The following is an 18,048-nucleotide window of genomic DNA, read 5'->3' on the forward strand; positions in this document are numbered from 1 at the left end:
ATAGGGTGGGGGGCAGCTAAGCCCTGCTGCCATGGCTGTGCCACAAGATGCAGGAATGCATGCCACACAAACTGGTGCCAATAGGGAGGCTGACGCCTCCTCAGCAGTCCTTTGTAAATCTGTATCTGTATGTGTGCCCGCACATATGCATGCTATTTTTCCTCTGTTGCTTCCCTCCCACTCTGAGCTGCCTTCCTTTCCAGGCTGCCCTCGAGCCAGGAGGTCAATGCTACCACTTCTTTTTTACCAGTCATGCTTTTCTTTCTATATTTTTTCCTCTGATTGTTACTTTCCATCTGTCCAGTGGAGGGGCAGCAAGAGCTGTTTGGCTGATTTAATGTTTTTCTGGGAAGGAAAGGATAAGACTTAGAAAAATAGGATGCTGATTTTTGCCGTAAGGCAAAATGTGTAGGGGGGGACATTCTTTTTCTTGAGGGAGGAGATTTTTATTACCAAGGAGGAAATTTCCACTAACGGAGCAGTTTTATCTGCGTTCCTCCTGAGACAGGCTGTGTGCTGTTGATATGGAGGATCTCGGGCTGAACGACCAATTGCCATCACAAAATCATCCAGCTTCCTAGAGGAGAGAAAGCAGTTATGTGTGGCCTTGCAAACAAGAAGAAAAAAGAGGGGAGGAAGTGCCTGGTTGCTCCTGGCTTGGCAGGAAGGGTTGCAGGGTCCCTGATCACTGCATTGACTTCCAAACACCCTTGCTAAGACCTGTAGACCAGACCCTTTGCTCGAGCAGCTCTGTGACTCCATCAGCTGCCTTGCAGGGGATATATGCTAGAGAAAAGCTGGGCCTATGGGACTGTGCTAGCTGGCTTTTCAAAGGTAAGACATTCAGCTTTCTTGTTTGTTTGTTCACTTCCCACTGGGGGATCAGTTTTATGTCGAGATGACTTGACTCGATACACACCTCTTTAGCAAATATGTTGATTCAACATTTAGAGGATCATGTTTCTTTGTGGTGCAGAGTTATTTATTACAATATTTGTGGTAGGCTGATGACACTGTTGTGATGATCAAAAACAGTAAGTTGTGTATTTTTTTAAGAATGTGTTAAACCAGTTCTGTCAAAATAGAGCAGAAAACCACCAGTGATTGTTTAGACAGTTGAAAAGGAACAATTCCCCACAATTTCTGAAAACACTGTAGGTAATGATTTGACTGAATGTGTATGGAGACCTATACTTACCTCTACATTTCTGAAGCTGAGTGTAGAGTACTATACTTGTTTTGTGTAAGTCTGGAATCTGAGAAAACTAGAATTTTTCCCTGAACGTGCCAAAAAATATCTGCATAAAGTAGGCTACCTTTAAATGTTCAGATTTCGTCTGCTGAACTGCTCTGGCAGAAGTGAAACATTAGGATAGCAAAAATGGACTACACCTTTCTTCTTAAACTGAGGAAGCTGGTAGAAGGTGGGCAGGGACCAGGGAGATGGCACAGGTTCTGCCAGTTCAGTGGAAGGTTATTAAGTGGAAATCCTCACAGACCAACCTGGCACTGATCTTACTTAACATTTTCATTAATGCCTTGGGTGTAGTAGGTTGGAAGCCGCTGATGAAATTCTCTGCTGACACAAGGCTAGGAGTCATTGTTAGTGTAGAGATAATGTCCAGTTCTTCCCATACTGGGAGTGTGAGGGCAGGAGCGATGAAACAAACTGAAAGTTTAATAGCTGAGGGCTTTTGCCTTTAGTAGAAATTGTTGGTCCCTGCAAGCCCATGCAGCATGAGGTGGGAAAGAATGTGGTAGAGAAAGATTTGGATATGCTAATTGACTACAGAATAACTGTGAGCTGCTGGTGTAGTCTGGGAAAAGCCAAATAGAAATAGAGTGGTCATTAATGGATAAGGTTTGTAATTAGGAGGTTACTAAAAATGAGATTCTTAATAATCTCTCAGCTGGAGTAGGAAAGGCAGCAAACCTAACTGGAGCTTCATGAACCCATGAACAGGGAGTCCTGATGCAGGAGCTAACAGTATCAGGAAAGAGTGTAATGACACAAGGCCAACCCAGACCTTATTTCCAGTGCAAGAGGTGTGTGTGGTTTATTTAGCTATACAGTGCTATACAGAGAAAGGGAAATTATTGTAGGCATTGCTGATTATAATTCTGAAATCCAATAAATAAATTTAATATTGAATGATGATGTACCATCTTATTTCTCTTAATTTTCATTAATTTCTCCATGTATGACATATTCTAGACTTTATAGAACTCATTATTTGTAATTGGTCTTGTGTCAACAAGATCAGATTGTCTGCCATTAGTGACAGTTGGCTTAATTTAATAATAGTACTTAGCAGTTATGTAGTGCTTTTTCAAATCCCTATTCAAATATTAGTTAATTAGTCATCACATCAATTACTTTAAATATTATCAGGTCTTTTTAAAAGATGGGTAAGTAGCTGTTCTTATCCATATTTCAGAGATGAGGAAATTGAGACAGAGATGGGCACAGTTACATCTCTGTGTATCTTTACATGTAGGTATTTCAAAGGTGTCTATCATTTCAAGGTCTAACAAGTCTTGTTAGTGCCCACTGAAGCCAATGGAAATCATTCTAGAAACTTCAAAAGCTCGCCTTGCTGCCAAATTGGATTATTCTGAAAAGGCCAGCTTCCTAATATTACCTGGTCAGTATAGTGCACTTTGAGACCAGTCAATGAAAAACACATCTGCCCTGGCGGTCAGCACCCTTAGTGTTGCTGTAGAGGATGAATGGAAGCACTCAGAAATGAGGAGGTTTGCTCAGTGAGTGAGGTCCTGAGGTGAGGCTCTGGGACTTTTGAATGCTCTGTTTTCTAGAAAAGTTATTTAAGAGCTTTAAAATATTGCTCATCTGAGGATGAGATTTTCCAAAGTTCCTAGGTACGCATCGCCTGTTGATTTTTGGAAGGAGCACCCAGCTATTTTGACAGTCCCAGAATATATTTTTCAGTCTATTTAGGCATCCACATGACTTTCAAAACCTAGCCCTGCACTTCAGTGGTACGTGGGAGTTAAAACTCAGGAAAAGCTCAACAGAGACTTGCCTGAAAAATCCGAGACTCAGCAACGTGGTTTTTTATGTTGCTTTTTAAAACCTGAAGCTGTGTGGAGAAGAAAAAAGAAGACAGACAAGAAATCTTAGCCTCAAGTGTAGTGCTAAAGGACCTTGGAAATCCTTTACCTATGAAGTGGCAGACAGCTTTGTAGTGTCAACTAAATGTGACATACCTGGTCAAAGTTTGACCATTTATGTGCAGTCTTACGGTTCAGCTATGTTCACAGACTAAAGAATGTGCTATCATGTATATTTATTCAGAGGTATTATTCCTTAAGCAGTTACTATGCTTTGCATAAGGACTGTCTGTTTTTGCAAATACTCCCACCCTTAAACTTGTTAGGATTTGTGACAGATAGCATAAACCAAGTGAAAGATCATATGGAAATCAGGTTTTTATCAAAATATATGAATGATTTTTTTTTCTTTTAATGTTAGTGCTTGCTTTAATGCTATTAGTCAATAATGCAGTATGCCCCAAGCTTTGAAAGATAATATTAAATGTGGGCAAGCAGAAGACAATGTTTTCCTCATTGTCCTGCCACATGCTTTTAAAAGCATGGAAATATTGCAGTAGCAAGAACATACAGAACAATCTTTTCTTTGGGTCAAAGCCCTATGCTGTGCTCACAACTAAAGCTTTTCACGTTTGTTACTTGTTACTCAACAGCAATCATGAAATGACAGACATTGTAAGGTAAACCCCTCCTTAGGCTTATGTCTGTAAAGAAAAAGTGATGAGAAAGAGACATGTTCCTCCACATGCTTCAAGATGGCAGATATTATTTGGGCATTGCAGTCAAACCAGTGTGTTTCTGACAGATCAAAGAGGTGAAATGAACCAGAGAGATTAAGTCTACTGAACCAAGCTCTTTCTGTGCGCTGGCACGTTAGTGGCATATGTTGTTTAGACTCAGAAATGTGATCAATAGTAACGCAGTAACAAACGGCAGCTGCTGGACCCAGTCTCTGGTTTTGGCTCCCCTTCAGTATAGAAGGGGTTGTTTCTTTCTGACCTTGTGAATTGTGTTAAGAGCCATAGCTCTGGTTAGCTGCATCTTCCAGAAAAATGAAATCCAAGTTGGATCCAGGATGCGTATGGCCACTGGCACCAGCCTCCAGAGTGTGAGCAGGGGCAAGCCTGGCTCTCCTCATCAGGATGCCTGCTTCCTCCCAAGGGCAGCTGCTTTCCCTGTTTGCTGCTAGCTACAGTGTTTGTGCATCTTGGTTGGTGTTCAGGAGGGTGTTGTGCTTGTGCAGTGGAAATCCAAGATAGCAGATGTGTTCCTTTGTGTCTGCTGGAAGAGTGGCAGCAATGGTCTGGCCATGCTGGCAGTTTTATTGCTCTACCACTTCCACCCGTGTTCTTGTCCTAAACCCCAAAGGAGAGGTGTGCCTTCATCCTTGTAGTTCTCAATAACAAAATTCCTCTAGGTGCCTTTACATTCTCTCCTTCCAAATTACATACATGCAAGCAATTTTTCTGAACGGCTTTGGAAAAAATTAGATCAAAGTTTCATTTTCTCACTCTGATTCTGCTTTTGTTAGCCATGTGGGATTTGTTTTATCTCCTTATGTGTTTTTTTCATTAGCAATATTGTTGCTTTTCTAATAAAAGACATTTAGAAGGAGACTCTCCCACATGTCACCTAGATACAATGTATGTTTCAGACCTCAACCTTTTCCCCCCACTTTCACTTCCTCCTTGGGTTCCTGTACCTGTGATAAAAGTCCTGACAGAATACCAGCAAGCAATTACAGTGGAATTACGTTTTTATTTTGTCAATGTAATGGGCTAAGTATGATCTGAGGGAAAATCGTGGCTTTGGTTTGCGGCTAGTGCACAAGAGTTTTTCTTAATATGAATTCTTAGCTCTCCTGCTCCTTGGCCTGAGCACATCATTTAACTCTGGGCCCCAGTTATCCAGCCTGCAACCTCAGGATAATGGTAAGGATCCACATGTTTCCTAAAGCTTAGAATGAAAGTGCAATAAGTGGCTCCTTTTTGAAAAGGAGAAGGAGGTCTCGGTCATCTGATCTTTCTAATGACCAGACTTTATGCTGTTAAAAATGGTTGAAATAAGATTTAGTCTTACAATAGAAACAAAGTCATGTCATGGATGAAGGAGATGCATAAAAAGTCAGGTAGAGATCTGTTGTAGAAAATAGTGAAGGCAGCAAAATTGCTTTTAAAAAAAATCAGCTATTATTCCAAATTGTGCAAAAACTGTAAATGGATAATAATTTCTAGGACTGCTTGAAATGGAGCTTGCTAAGGGCAGTCTCAGGCTGTCTCCTATAGTCAAGCAAATTTCTTATTAAGAAAACGAATGGGAGTTTGTTGAAATTATTGGATTGTAATCATCAGTTCTTTCTTTTCTGGTGGTCCTTCAGTTCCTCTCCTCATAGTGCCAAAAGCCGTACTTAGGTTTCACAAATCAACATATGCAGAGAGGAATAAGATTATTGTGCTAAAGATCGCCATCTCCCTAGAGTACAGAAAAAAGTCATATACACATACACATGCTCTGAAATGCATACACATAAAGAAAAGATGACAGCCTACTGTAAATTAGTGTAGCTTAATTGAAGTCAATCAAACTGCTAATTTGATTTAGTCAAACTGTACTAATTTACACCAGCAGCTGAGATTTTGGCCCTTACTGTTTATAGCTTTCAAATATATGGAGCCAGTTGATTGCTAAACTGTTTATTAGGTGTGGTTCCAGGATTACAACAGTAATTATTTTACTGAAACCCTTTATTTTCAAAAATGCATGTTTCAGATTTACATAATAGGACTAGACAATGACTAAGGGGCAAATTATACCAAGATTATTGCGTGCACTTACGCATGTGTTATGTTTTTATGACTCAGAATGGAGCTTGTTTGTGTTCCACCTTTGGACAGAGGTGTCTTTGGGGGGGTCAAAAACATTGTAGAGCACAAGAATTACAAAAGAGTCTCAGCCTGTGGAATTCTGTGCCAAGACATGATGCTAGACGATAAAATATTACTTAAGTGTGAAGGTGGGGGACTTGGTTATGAAATGCCAAACGGTTTTCCACAGCTCTGCTCCTTCAATATGGCTTTTATTCCACCCTGAGAAATGAGGCCTTCAGTGCTAATCCTGCCTGTGAAAGACCTCTCCTCTTTGCTACCTGATTCCAAGTGCTGTCACAGGAGCGTTTGGAATTCAGAATGGTATTTTGGGTGGTGGTTGCCTGGAATTACCCACTCTCAGCACCTTTCCTCATGCCAAAGGATGGTGTTGATAAGGACAGTAGCACAGTGCTTTGAACAAGCTTTGAAGTACTGTTTTTCCTCCCTTTCTTTTGGTGTGCTTCACAGAATAGTTTGCATCCATTTGATATGCAGGAAAGCTGCCAGCAATCTTCTGTCTGCAGAACCACTGCAATGAGAAGAGCTTCAGTTCAGCCCTGGTGCCTGTGTTGGGACTGACAGAGCCCGCCGCTCCTCCCTGCCAGGTGATTGGGCTTAGTCCTCTCTTTCCCAGTGGAGCCTTGTCAATCAGCAAGCCAGTTACTACTAGGTTTGATGGATGCTGATGGTGGTAAGGACGCTTTCGTGTAGGTTGGATACTTGAATGAACCTGTTCAGCCTGGTTGTTGGTAGGATCTTCAGTCTGAAGGAGAACGGCTTTAGACTCTTATCTCTTGAGCTGTGCAGCCTCTCTCCTGGCTTCTTGGTGTTTACAATAATTACCTTAACAAAATAGATTATCATCTGCTTGCTGTCATCAGGTGTGCAGAATGGTTGTTGGAGGGTTCAAGACTGCAAGATTTGCTTTCTTGTAGCCAGAAAATAAATTAGTGAAAACATTGCTCCAATAATCCCCAGCCCTGACCTCTTTAATGGATCCTTAAAACTAAATGCATATAAATAGTTATCTAGGTTTTGTAAACAACATGAGGTAGAAAGATACAACCCACTCTGGGATCACCAACTTTGACAGCAACTCTTTAAAAAAGAAGTGTCTGTGAAACAACTTACTGTAACTCTTACAAGTTTGCAAAATGACCTCAATCTTCATAACTGCTTGTTAAAGGGTTTTCTAAAAAGAGCAGCAACACCTGGAGGCTCATTTATCACTGTCTCTGCCTACTGGCAATCCCACCTACACACTGAAGAATGACTACTAACATAATATTTATGCAATAAACCAGCTGAAATGTGTAAAAAGAAAAGCCTTCTGTAGGTATGGTAGAGATTAAAGAAGTATTTGAAGTCATTGGTTATTTTCTGCGGCTTGATAAACAGGGAGGATTCTTTTGGTTTCATGGCACAGCTCTCTTGAAAAGAAAAAGACTTTCTGGTATCCATTCTGACACAGGAAGGCCGCCTAAGAACAAACAAGTTTTCCTGTTATGAAATAAGTCGTGTGTCGTTCCCCCCCCCCCCCCCCCCCCCCCCCCATTTTCATGCTGGTAAACTATGCTGTCATCTTCTGCAACTCAAATCTATTGAGCAGGGCTGTCTGAAAAATCTCTTGAAGCCATTTGTTCTTGAGCATCTTTAATGATGTTCAAAAGCTTCTGCCCTGCAAGACCAGCCTGATAATACCTAGAGATGTTAAACTTCTCTAACTGAAAAATGCTGTGAAGTCTCCACCTAAGACCCAGGTGTGTAGAGTGTCCAGCAATAGAGGTGCAAAACTTACAGAGGAGTCAAAGCTACAGGCAGAACTGGAGCCCTGGAGGTGCATTGGTAAGCACAGGCTCAGCCTAAACCCTACAGAGGTGAGTGGAATGACCTTGTATTAACTTGAGACAATCCAGCAGCTTTGGTTGTAAGCATCAATTGGTCCTGTGAACCAGTTCTGACTTTGTGTTTACAGACAAAAGGGCTCTCTCCTTAGGCTTCTGTCTCTCCTCTGCATTGGTCCTGTGCATTGAAATTCAGGAATGGCCATGAAAACCAAATTTTATCTTAGATCTCCAGGTCATCAACCCATGGAGTTCTTAAACAATAAAAGTCCATTAGTGGTAGTACAAATACACAGTAGCTATGTTGGTCAGTATAAATGAAGAGGACTATCACTTCAGATCATGTTGGTCAGACTAAATTATGTTGGTCAGTCTAAATAAAAAGGACCATCTTTTCAGATCTAGGAAGCTTGGCACCACTGGACTAGCACTTTAAAACCATGTATGATAATTCTGTTGGGTCATATGTTCATTTACGGTGCAAGTAAAAGGATTGTACAAAGGAAGAGCAACTTGTATACAGACGGTCAGCAAAAAATAGCTCTGTCAGAGCACAGGGAACGTAGCCACCAAAGATGAGCTGAGAGACACAGTGCCCATGCCCTCGTGTTAGTGACTGACCACATGGTGGATATGAAAATATGTTGTAGTCAGCAAGAGTCCTTACTGGATGGGATGATCTGTCTTCTGTCCACCAGCTTTGTTCAAAACAAAACAACAACAAAACCACTAAAACACAACAATGAGCCAAACAAAAGAAAGCAAAAAAAAAAAAAACCAAAAAAAAACCCCAAAAACCAAACCTAATCCAGAACCACTCAGGGCACACAAAAGTAACACTTTGGAGCTCTCCAATACCTCTCCATCAAGGCTTTGACCAGAGATAGTTTGCCCTTTAGTTGTGTTACTTCAGCAAAGAATGTCACCAAGTCATCAGTTTGTATGAGTAAGTAGCTGGGAAATACTTCTTCAGGAAAAAGCCTGGCAGGTGTGAACATGATTTGGGAATGCTGTTTAAAATAAATAAATAAATAAAATTACCAGCCCGGGACATACAACAGGAATGTAGCTGACAAGACACATGAAGTAATCCTATTTCACTCAATGCTGATAAGGCATCAGCTGGAGCACTGGATCTGATTTAGGGCTGTGCCTTTCTAATAGGATGTGAGCTCACTGGGGAGAATCCAAAGTGAACAAGGGAATGGTCAAAAGTCTGGAAAATCTAATGGTAAGGAGAGCTTGACTGAATTGTGGTGTTTGTTTTGGTTTTTTTTTGTTTTTTTTTTTGCTGTTTCCTGAAGAATGGAGGATTTCAGAGGGAGAAAGATTTAATAAGGATCCTCAAATATATAAAAAGCTCTGGTACAGAGAAGACTAATCAGAAGATAATTGTATCTAGTATAATCCTAACTGGCTCTAATTGCAGTATGTGAGACAATAGAGTGGATATTCAGGAATAATTTGTAGTGATAAGGATAGTGATTGCCTGGAGAAGTAGGTGAGTTTCTGTGAGTGGAAATCTTTTAGAAAATGTAGGTAAATATCTGTGAAGAATGATGTAGGAGCAGATGATTTTGCCCTGAGGAACCAAAAAGAACAAGTTTATTGGATTCTTTTTAGTATTTTGTTGTTTTACTTTTCTATTTTTTTATGGAGAAAAGGAAACAACAGAGAAGATAAGACTGCCAAAGGCTTATGATGCCTTTTGAATTTTAAGATGCAATTCTATCATGGTGCCATGTATACAGATAACTTCCTCATCATGTAACATGATTGCAGTCCACGTAGACCTATCTCACTGGTATACCCAACTGTCTGTATGAGTTGTTAAAAGAGGAGTACCACAGGGCAGTACCTGCACAGCACAGAAGATGTCATAGCAGCCCTCCACTGTCTGAAGGAGGTGTACAAGGATGCTGGGGAGGGACTCTTCATAAGGGACTGTAGTGATAGGACAAGGGGAAATGGGTTTAAACTCTAATAGGGGAAGTTCAGGTTAGATATAAGGAGGAAGTTCTTTACTGTGAGGGTGGTGAGGCACTGGAATGGGTTGCCCAAAGAAGCTGTGAACGCTCCATCCCTGGCAGTGTCCGAGGCCAGGTTGGACAGAGCCTTGGGTGACATGGTTTAGTGTGAGGTGTTCCAACCTCCATGGCAGGGGGGTTGGAACTAGATGATCTTAAGGTCCTTTCCAACCCTAACTATTCTATGATTCTATGTGGTATGGGTTAATCTTGGAATGTCGTAGCACAGCCAACTTTGTCTAGAGCATATCTCCATGTGGTATAACTCACAGGATTTTCTTTTTCCTTGTAAGAATATAGATAAGAATTTAATTGGAACTGGTAGAGAACAGATTGGCTAGATAAAGGCTATATGCTATGCATAAGATGTTACTTGCAAAAGCTGCTTGGAACTTGTAATAAGTGCTAGAAGCTATCAATTTGAGCTTTAGTGTCAGCAAACAAGGGAAAAAGCAGAATCTGAAACTAACCAAGCTTCTTAGTTGGCATTTAGGTGAGACTTGGAATATTATCTTCACTTTTTTTTGTTGTTTTAAGGTGGGGGGGGGGGGGAGCAAGAATCGGAGAAAGATGATGAAAGGTTTTAATTAAAACACATGGAGACTTGGCTGTTCTGGGAATTTTCATGTTTCTCCAAACATGAATGGCTAGAAATCTGAGAGTTTTGGTTTTCAGATAATAACAGCAAGTTGACTGCACATAGAAAATGTTATGTCAGGATTGTTGTGAGTCCTTAGGGAATGTGAAGGCAGGTATCTCATATCTCATGTGCCCTATTATATGTTGGAGTTGAGGTTTCTGGCCAAATGTTTCTCTCCTATAACGAACTACTGTATCTTATCAGGAAGTGAAACCATCAGGTGTTAAAAGAGAGGGAGCCTGGTGGGACAGTCTGTTTAATACAGGAAAATGCATATAGCTACTCGGAAATATAACCATTGGGCTATATGTTGAAGGTTTTTTGAAAGATGTTGTTTCTTGTAAGGAAAACAATGCTCTGTTTGAGAAGGAAATGTGCAGATGGTGTGGATAGTTCGTAGGGCAAAGGCTGCTCCTGCATCTCTGACAACTCTAGTTTTCTTTGGGAGACAGTAAAATGTGCATATTACTGCACAGCAGTTGTCAACTTTGTCCATTTTGAAGAGCTTACAGGGATGAGAGTGAGCTGTCTGATTTTTTCCATTTTTTTTTTCTTTTTTGTTTAAAAATCATTCTGTACCACATGCTATGGGCAGCAGAAAATGACAAGGTATCTTCTTTAGATCTCTGCTTTGCTGTGCTGAAGAGATGCATATGCCTAGTCTAAGAGAAATGTCAGATGGGTCACACTATTACATGGGATCCTGTGGTGGGCTGATGCTGGCCAGCAGCTCAATACCCACTCAACCTCTTCCTCACCCCTCTCTCTCCTCTGTGATGGGGAGAAAAAAGAAAGAAGATGAAAAGACTTGTACATCAAGTTAATGACAGCTTAATAAGGAAAGCAAAAACTGAGTGTGAAAGCAAAGGAAAAGGGAATTTATTTACTGCTTCCCAACAGCAGGCAGGTGTTCAGTATTCTCCTCCTGGGAAGCAGGGCCTTAGCACAAGTAACAGTTGCTTGAGAAGGCAAGTGCCATAACTATGAACAGCCCACGTCCTTCTCCTTTTTCCTAAACTTTTATTGCTGAACCTGATGTTATACAGTAGGGGCCATTCCTTTGGTCAGCTGGCATCAGCTCTCCTGGCTATGTGCCCTCCCAAGTCTTGCCCATCCGCAGTTTACTTGCTTTGTGGGGATGAAAGAAAGACTTGATGCTGTGTAAGCACTGTTTAGCAACCAAAACATTGGTGCATCATCAACGCTTTTAGCCACAGATGCAAAAGTATGGAACAGCATGGGCCACTTTAGAGGAAGTTAACTCCATCCTAGGCAGACCCAGTACAAATCCCAAGAAGAATACTGGTCCAGTGGCTGCATAGCTGTTTGCAGTGTTTGTATCTGTGTTTTACTTGTTCAATATCATACTTCTATCTTTTTGCTGTGGGTGGAGGGGCCTTGTGTGCTAAAAATCTAAACTAACAGTTGCATGTACAAAACACATTTGCAGGAAGCTGTAAATGTGATGAAATGGCAGAGACAAAAAAACCAAACCTAGAAAAATCAAAACAACCTGCTGCAGACTTGCCCTTTAAACAAACAATTGGGAAATGCCAGATACTGAAACACTCTTAATTTCTTTAGAGATTATCATAACTTTTTAATGGAGTGATTTGATATTGTTAAAAAATCCAATGAAACTCTTTGTCTTGCTATTCCCACCATGCAAAAGGAGAAGGGAGCTTAGTTTTAACTTCAGTTTTCTCTAGCAACACTGCTGGCTTTTCAAGTTGCTTGAGATCTGAACATGATGAAAGGCAGTTATCCAAAAGGAAGCAAAAGCATTCCAGGAAAGGTAATGTGTATATGTTTCCACTCCTGTGGGAGGATGGAGGTGCACTCAGACTTTAACACCAGCAATGTCATAATGCTAGCCTCTATAATTAAGTCGTTAGGGTGCTAAATGTAAGGAATTACTGTTTTGACCTCTTTGAATCAACTTGACTACTAGGCTGAGATTAATCAATTTATCATATTGTGCCAAAACCCAGCAGGAACGGCCATCCTCTGTCCAAGAGGCAGGTTTATGTAAAACGTCAGAGGATTTCAAATGCTATTTTCTTTCAGTTCTTCTAATTTTTCAGTGAAGGTATAGCATATATTTTAGCTTTTGTCTACAGTTTTTGAAAATCAAATACATCTCAATAAAATCTGAGACCTACACATGTTATGGGGGTAAAGGCTGGCTGATGCTTAAGGAGCTAATGTGGGACTGAAGAACATCAGGTTTTTTTCTTTGCTCTGCCACAACCTTCACCAGTGAGCTTTGTCAATTTAATTTTCCTGTGCCGCTGTGCTCCATCTGTAGTTGGGATAACAGCTTTTTGTTGCCTCACAGTCATCACTGCCTGTATGTTTTATGAGATGCTGACTAGCAAATCCCACTTGTTCCCTGAAATTGCCACATTCCATGTAGATGTCTAAACACTGGAAAGATTTGAAGACCGTAATTGCTTGTGTGACAAAATTGGATCCTTCTTTTAGAGCAATTTTAGTTTGATAATTTGCCTTCTTTTTATTGCATGATTTACAATTTGCAGCAATAACAATGTGTATTCTCAGGCCATTATTTTTGATTGGAGTATAAATGGGGATATAATTTTTATCTCATAATGAAATGATGACAGATATACATAAACATATAGTAACACATTAAAAATTCCCACAGAATTGTAAGTCAAGCGTCATCTAGAAGAGGCCAGGAGACTGAGCTACCATGTTATTGCAGGCAGACCTGGTAATGACACAGACAATTAAGGCTGACTAACTTTTTCATTACGTGACTTTTGTTGCAATTGCTGATAACATTGCCAAAGTTTAAACCACTTGGGCTTGGATTTTCCATGCCAGCTATTTGGCAGATTAGATTGTTGTTATTTTTGAGGAGCTCTTGGTGAAAAATGGTTCAACCATTTCTGAGAATGATGTAAGGAGGAAAATACACTGTTTTTTTCACTGAGTCCTTTGCTATTGAGCAAAGGCTGAATCTTAACTTGGGAAGCTGGACTGATCTGAGATGTATTAAAAAGATGTAGTGTTGCAGAGTTAAGTGTTGAGAATTTACTGCATGTTTGAATAAGGGCTGTCAGTGTAGTGCTACAGCAGGACCATGGTGTTCATTCAGAAATAATTTCTAATCACGTGATTGCATGCCCACTCTTCTAGTGGGTTTCCATCACATTTAGAGCAGAGATGGACCATAGCACGAGATGTTTAGAGGTCCATGCGATTGAATACTGCATTGGAGTAGTCGATATGTCAGTAAGAGTTAAGCTTTAAACATTGGCAGCTTTACGAAAATCTGGGAAAAAATAGATTATGAGCATGGAATGCAAAATTAGAGGGCAACTTTGAGATATACCAATGTCTCAGCTCTGGTCTATATGATAGGGGTAAGGTAGTTCTTCCTTTCTCAAAGGAAAGATGTTTTATGATAATGAATTAATGAGAATTTCTTTGTTGCTTGGGGTTTCCCCTCTCCTTGCCCTGAAAGTGCTTAGATACTTTAATGACAAATACAACAGAGAAGCGTGTGAAGCCATTCATGAATGCTGGTTTTAGTGTTGTTGTAAGAGGTTGTGTTTTAAGTGTTTTGTGTTAAAGAGGCAGAGGTCCTGGGGAAAATCACCTGTCATCATGTCATTGCAGAATGAATACACGCAAGGAAGGCTTGCATGAATTTGCACAAGCAACCATAAGCCTGATGCTCTCAATCCTATTAATTTTTGCACCCTGATTTTTTTTTTAAATGCATTTTGTCATTCATGGTAGGGGGGCTATGTGTAGTTTTCAACATGAAGCTGTACATTAATAAATATAAAATAAAAACCTAAAATGTTCTCTTCAAGTTTAGAATTACTAAAATGTTATTAATAAAGCCTCAAATGTGGCTTTTCAGACTGCAAGTAATCCAACTATGGTTAAACTCCACTTTCTGTTGCACTTGATGGGGGATGAGGAGGCGGGGACAGACTTTTGGGGTGTCCCTACTGATTCCAGATATTTCATATGGCAGCTTTGTGTTACATTATAACATGTATTAAATGTATGCTTAGTTATAATGTGCTCACTGGTGGATTCCCATCTGTGCAAGATACGATGAAAAGGGAGAATTATAAGTGGAAGTAAGGCAATATTGGCTGATATAGTAGGTAGTTAAGACAGTTTGATAGCATTACTGTTGTCAATGTTTTGATAACTTTTACAAATGGGTGAAGAGCAGAGGGCAGCTAAGGAAAAATACAGTGAAGTAGCCATTGCAGACATTAGAAAGAGCCCCTTAGAAAAGCATGACAATGTGAGAAAGCCAAAAATTACTGCTTTGAAAACTCACCAAGCACAAAGATGGAATTGGGTCTCCTGGACTAACGGCAGGCAAAGTCCCTCTGCATGCTGCATGAGGGTGGTGAGAAATTTGTGATGAAGTTTTCACAGCCTCCTAGTAGCTTACTCTATGAAAAAGAAAGGGTCTGTGGGAGAAACAGCTTCTTTTCTATTTCCTTTTGGAGTTAGCTGAGCTTGACTGTAGCAGGCTAAATCCTTCTGCTGGAATGAAACCTGTAATGGTGGCACTATTTGGGAGCAATGATATGACAGCCCTTGAATACTATTGGTTTTGAGGGAGTTTGATGCTGAATTGTGTTCCAAGAGAAATGAGAAAGTGCTTGCAAAAAGGTGTGAGGCAGAAAAAAAGAGAAAATATGTGAAAAATGGAACAGGCATTAGTCATTGTGAGGAATCGACATAAAAAAGATAATAGGAGGAAATGCAGTGTGCCAGACACATCTTCAAAGAGTACCATGCATTGTAGAAGATTAGCTTCTGGAGGTAAGTGAAGTAGATCATCTTATTTTATTTACTTTGATGTCTTTCATTCATGTAGAAAAATGTTGATTTTTCTCTTCCTCTTTTAATTGAACCACCTCTGCAGAAAATACAGGATTGAGTTACAAAAATAAGGTCTATTGTAGTCAAACAAGTTTTGTAGACACAAACATTACTCAGAAGCTTACAAAATCTGGAACTGTGAAAGATTCATGCATTCTGAGTCAAGACTTTTGCAGTATCTCTTTTGCCTTCTGAATACAAACTGCATACCCTCTGTGCAGTTTTACTGTGATTATCCTGGAGACAGAAGACTAGCTTTGGTCACTGTCTCAAGTGATGACAAAGATTTTTTTTTAAGCAATCACCTGCACTGTCTGCTCTGCAATAGTTGCAAGTAGTATAAATAGTTTTAATGAGCATTAGCTTCAGCAGTCAACGCTGAGCATGGGTTACTTGGAACCTTGGATCTTTTTCAGTAGCCCCAGCTGTTCCTTTATTGTTCCTCTATTTTGTGTGGTGTGAGTGAATGAGGCTTATGTCATTGGTTATTAGGCATCCAGCACTCATCAATATCAAAGTGATTTTGTTTCCCCTATACTTCAGAGGTCAGCAGCTTTTTCTGCACCCAGGGGGATTGACCAGTAGCTCATGATTTATATATTAAATTGAGTTATCCCTGTTCTTGTTCCACAGGTATCAGTGGCCAATTTCCATTGGACTTTTGTGCACTCAGATGCTCACATGAAAAAGTTTGTTTGGTTTGCTTTTGTGTCGCATATACTGGCTAGAGCAAGGAAAACACGAGAGCTACTGCAGGTGACTTCTCACGCCACCCTTATGGAGTGTGAGAAGTTGCTTATGGAGTTACTTCTCAGAATTACCAGAGGTGCCAAAACTCTTTAAGTTTCAGCCAAGTGTGTGTGTGCTTAGGAGTTCAAAGGAGGAAACCAAGGACATGTAGGAAATGTTTCAGAAGCTGTCTCAAAAATTTTGGTGCTGAAATAGGGGCTAAAGGAGTGAGGGAGGTTTAGTTAAAACTTGGACGCATTTTTTATCAGAATTTTAAATGCCATATAATGAAGTGCAATGTTATTAAAAAAAAAACAACAAACCCAAAATGTCATCTGGTCATGACAGTTGTAATCAGGTTATTATACCGAATAAGAATTCAGTAAAAAGAAAGTTCAAGAGCTGGGAACACAGCTAAGTAGAAAGATGGAAGGAGGCACCTTATGTGAAGATGAAGAGAGAAAAGGCAGGGAAATTACAAATTTGTCCATCCACAGTGATGATCTCATACTTTAATAATACATGTAATGTGTCTTTGTTTTTCTCCTTAGATATGTCATCACTAACAATAGGATGAATGTGGTATCAGTCAACAGGATTGGAAGAGTTGCCATACTTTGTGCCAACGTATCTTTGCATATAGCTTATTTGGTAGGAACATGGGGAATGAAACATTCTGGATCTAATTCACCCCAACTATAAATCTGGTCGACGTTAAATGATTTACAGCATGGGTGTGCTTGATTCAGTATAGCTACTGGAAGGAAATTATTTGTTTATTTTAGACTGTTATTTTTTAAGCGCTACAGAAATGTGACAAACTGATCCTGGCAGGGGGAGGGAAAGCATGGATCTCTACTCACAAAAGTTGAATGCCTGATCTGGTTTTAGTGGGTAATAACTTGGATTTAATCCTTAGTAGCCTAGGTTTGTTCATTGGTTTGCTGAGAGGAAAGTTGTTGTTTTGTTTTTCTTTTTTCTCCGAAGGAAATGCCGTCTGTTTTCCTTCTCTAACATGCTCTCCTACATCTTCAAGCAGTTCTGTAATTTCAACCATCTGTTGTTCTGCCACTGCATCAACAGACAAGGGGAGGAAGTGACTTCAGATTTTCAGCTATATGTAATTTTTTATTAGTATGTCTGTGTAAGCAGCTATTAAAAGCAAGAAAGAACATGTAAATGTAGAAAGGTGCTATCCAGTTTAACTATGTCATGAAAAGAGATGAGTCTACCCCCACCCACAAGACTACCTAGAAGTTGTATTTATTTTTAGAGGGAAGGAAGTATAAGTTGCTCATGTTTGACTTCCAAAAACATTAATATCCTATATCCAAAGAATGGGTCTAAAGATGTTAATTTCTACCCACAAAGGTGCTAGGAACTTGCACAACAGAAACTTTAACTGATGTTAGAATATTTCAGACATACTACTTAGTGTCCAAGATTATTTGGTTATTATTACTGCAATATATGTTCTCCTTTTATGATTTCCGTGTACACATAAAGTACACACATAGAATCCAATGCTGCCAGGAGGGGAAAATAAATGGAATCAAACAGGTGCAAGAGCTCTACGAATAGTCAGAGTGTGCAGTAGTGCCTTTTAATTTCTTTGGCTGTAAGCTCTCCTAGTATTTGTTTAGTGCAGAGCTCAAGTAACCAAGACACTTGTTTCATCCCTTAAGTCTCATCTGTAGTTGCTAGCTTTTAATTTGTACCTAACTCTTGAAAATGAGTTAATCCACCTAGCTGGCTCACTGGAGTAATTCATTGGTTGGCTGGTGTCTTTTATGTACAGCAGTGGTTGACTGTTCACAAAATCAGTGTTAAATAGAGTAAGACCTCTTTATCTCATTCAGACTTCTAGCTGGAAATGCAGCAGTCCTCCTTGATGCTGCATGCTCACTCTTCCCATTGACTCTAATGTAGGTTACAGGTAGATAGTCTGGGGGACTAGTATTAGGGAACAAATTCAGTAGTTT

The 18,048-nt window shown here is 40.0% G+C and overlaps 1 long non-coding RNA gene across 1 annotated transcript in view; it reads left to right on the plus strand.

Annotated features, from left to right (window-relative positions):
* The first annotated feature begins 520 nt into the window (after nucleotides 1-520).
* LOC133266417 (uncharacterized) overlaps nucleotides 521-18,048 on the plus strand; it is a 158,933-nt gene continuing 141,405 nt past the window's right edge. Inside the window, exons 1-2 of the long non-coding RNA XR_009742390.1 lie at nucleotides 521-834; nucleotides 6,408-6,630. This is a non-coding gene — a long non-coding RNA (uncharacterized LOC133266417). The remainder of the gene's footprint in view (nucleotides 835-6,407; nucleotides 6,631-18,048) is intronic.

This window comes from Pezoporus flaviventris, unplaced genomic scaffold (genome assembly GCF_033815535.1).
Source record: "Pezoporus flaviventris isolate CSIRO_AGI_PZ_B2104156 unplaced genomic scaffold, CSIRO_AGI_Pfla_v1 ptg000007l, whole genome shotgun sequence".
NCBI classification, from domain to species: domain Eukaryota; kingdom Metazoa; phylum Chordata; class Aves; order Psittaciformes; family Psittacidae; genus Pezoporus; species Pezoporus flaviventris.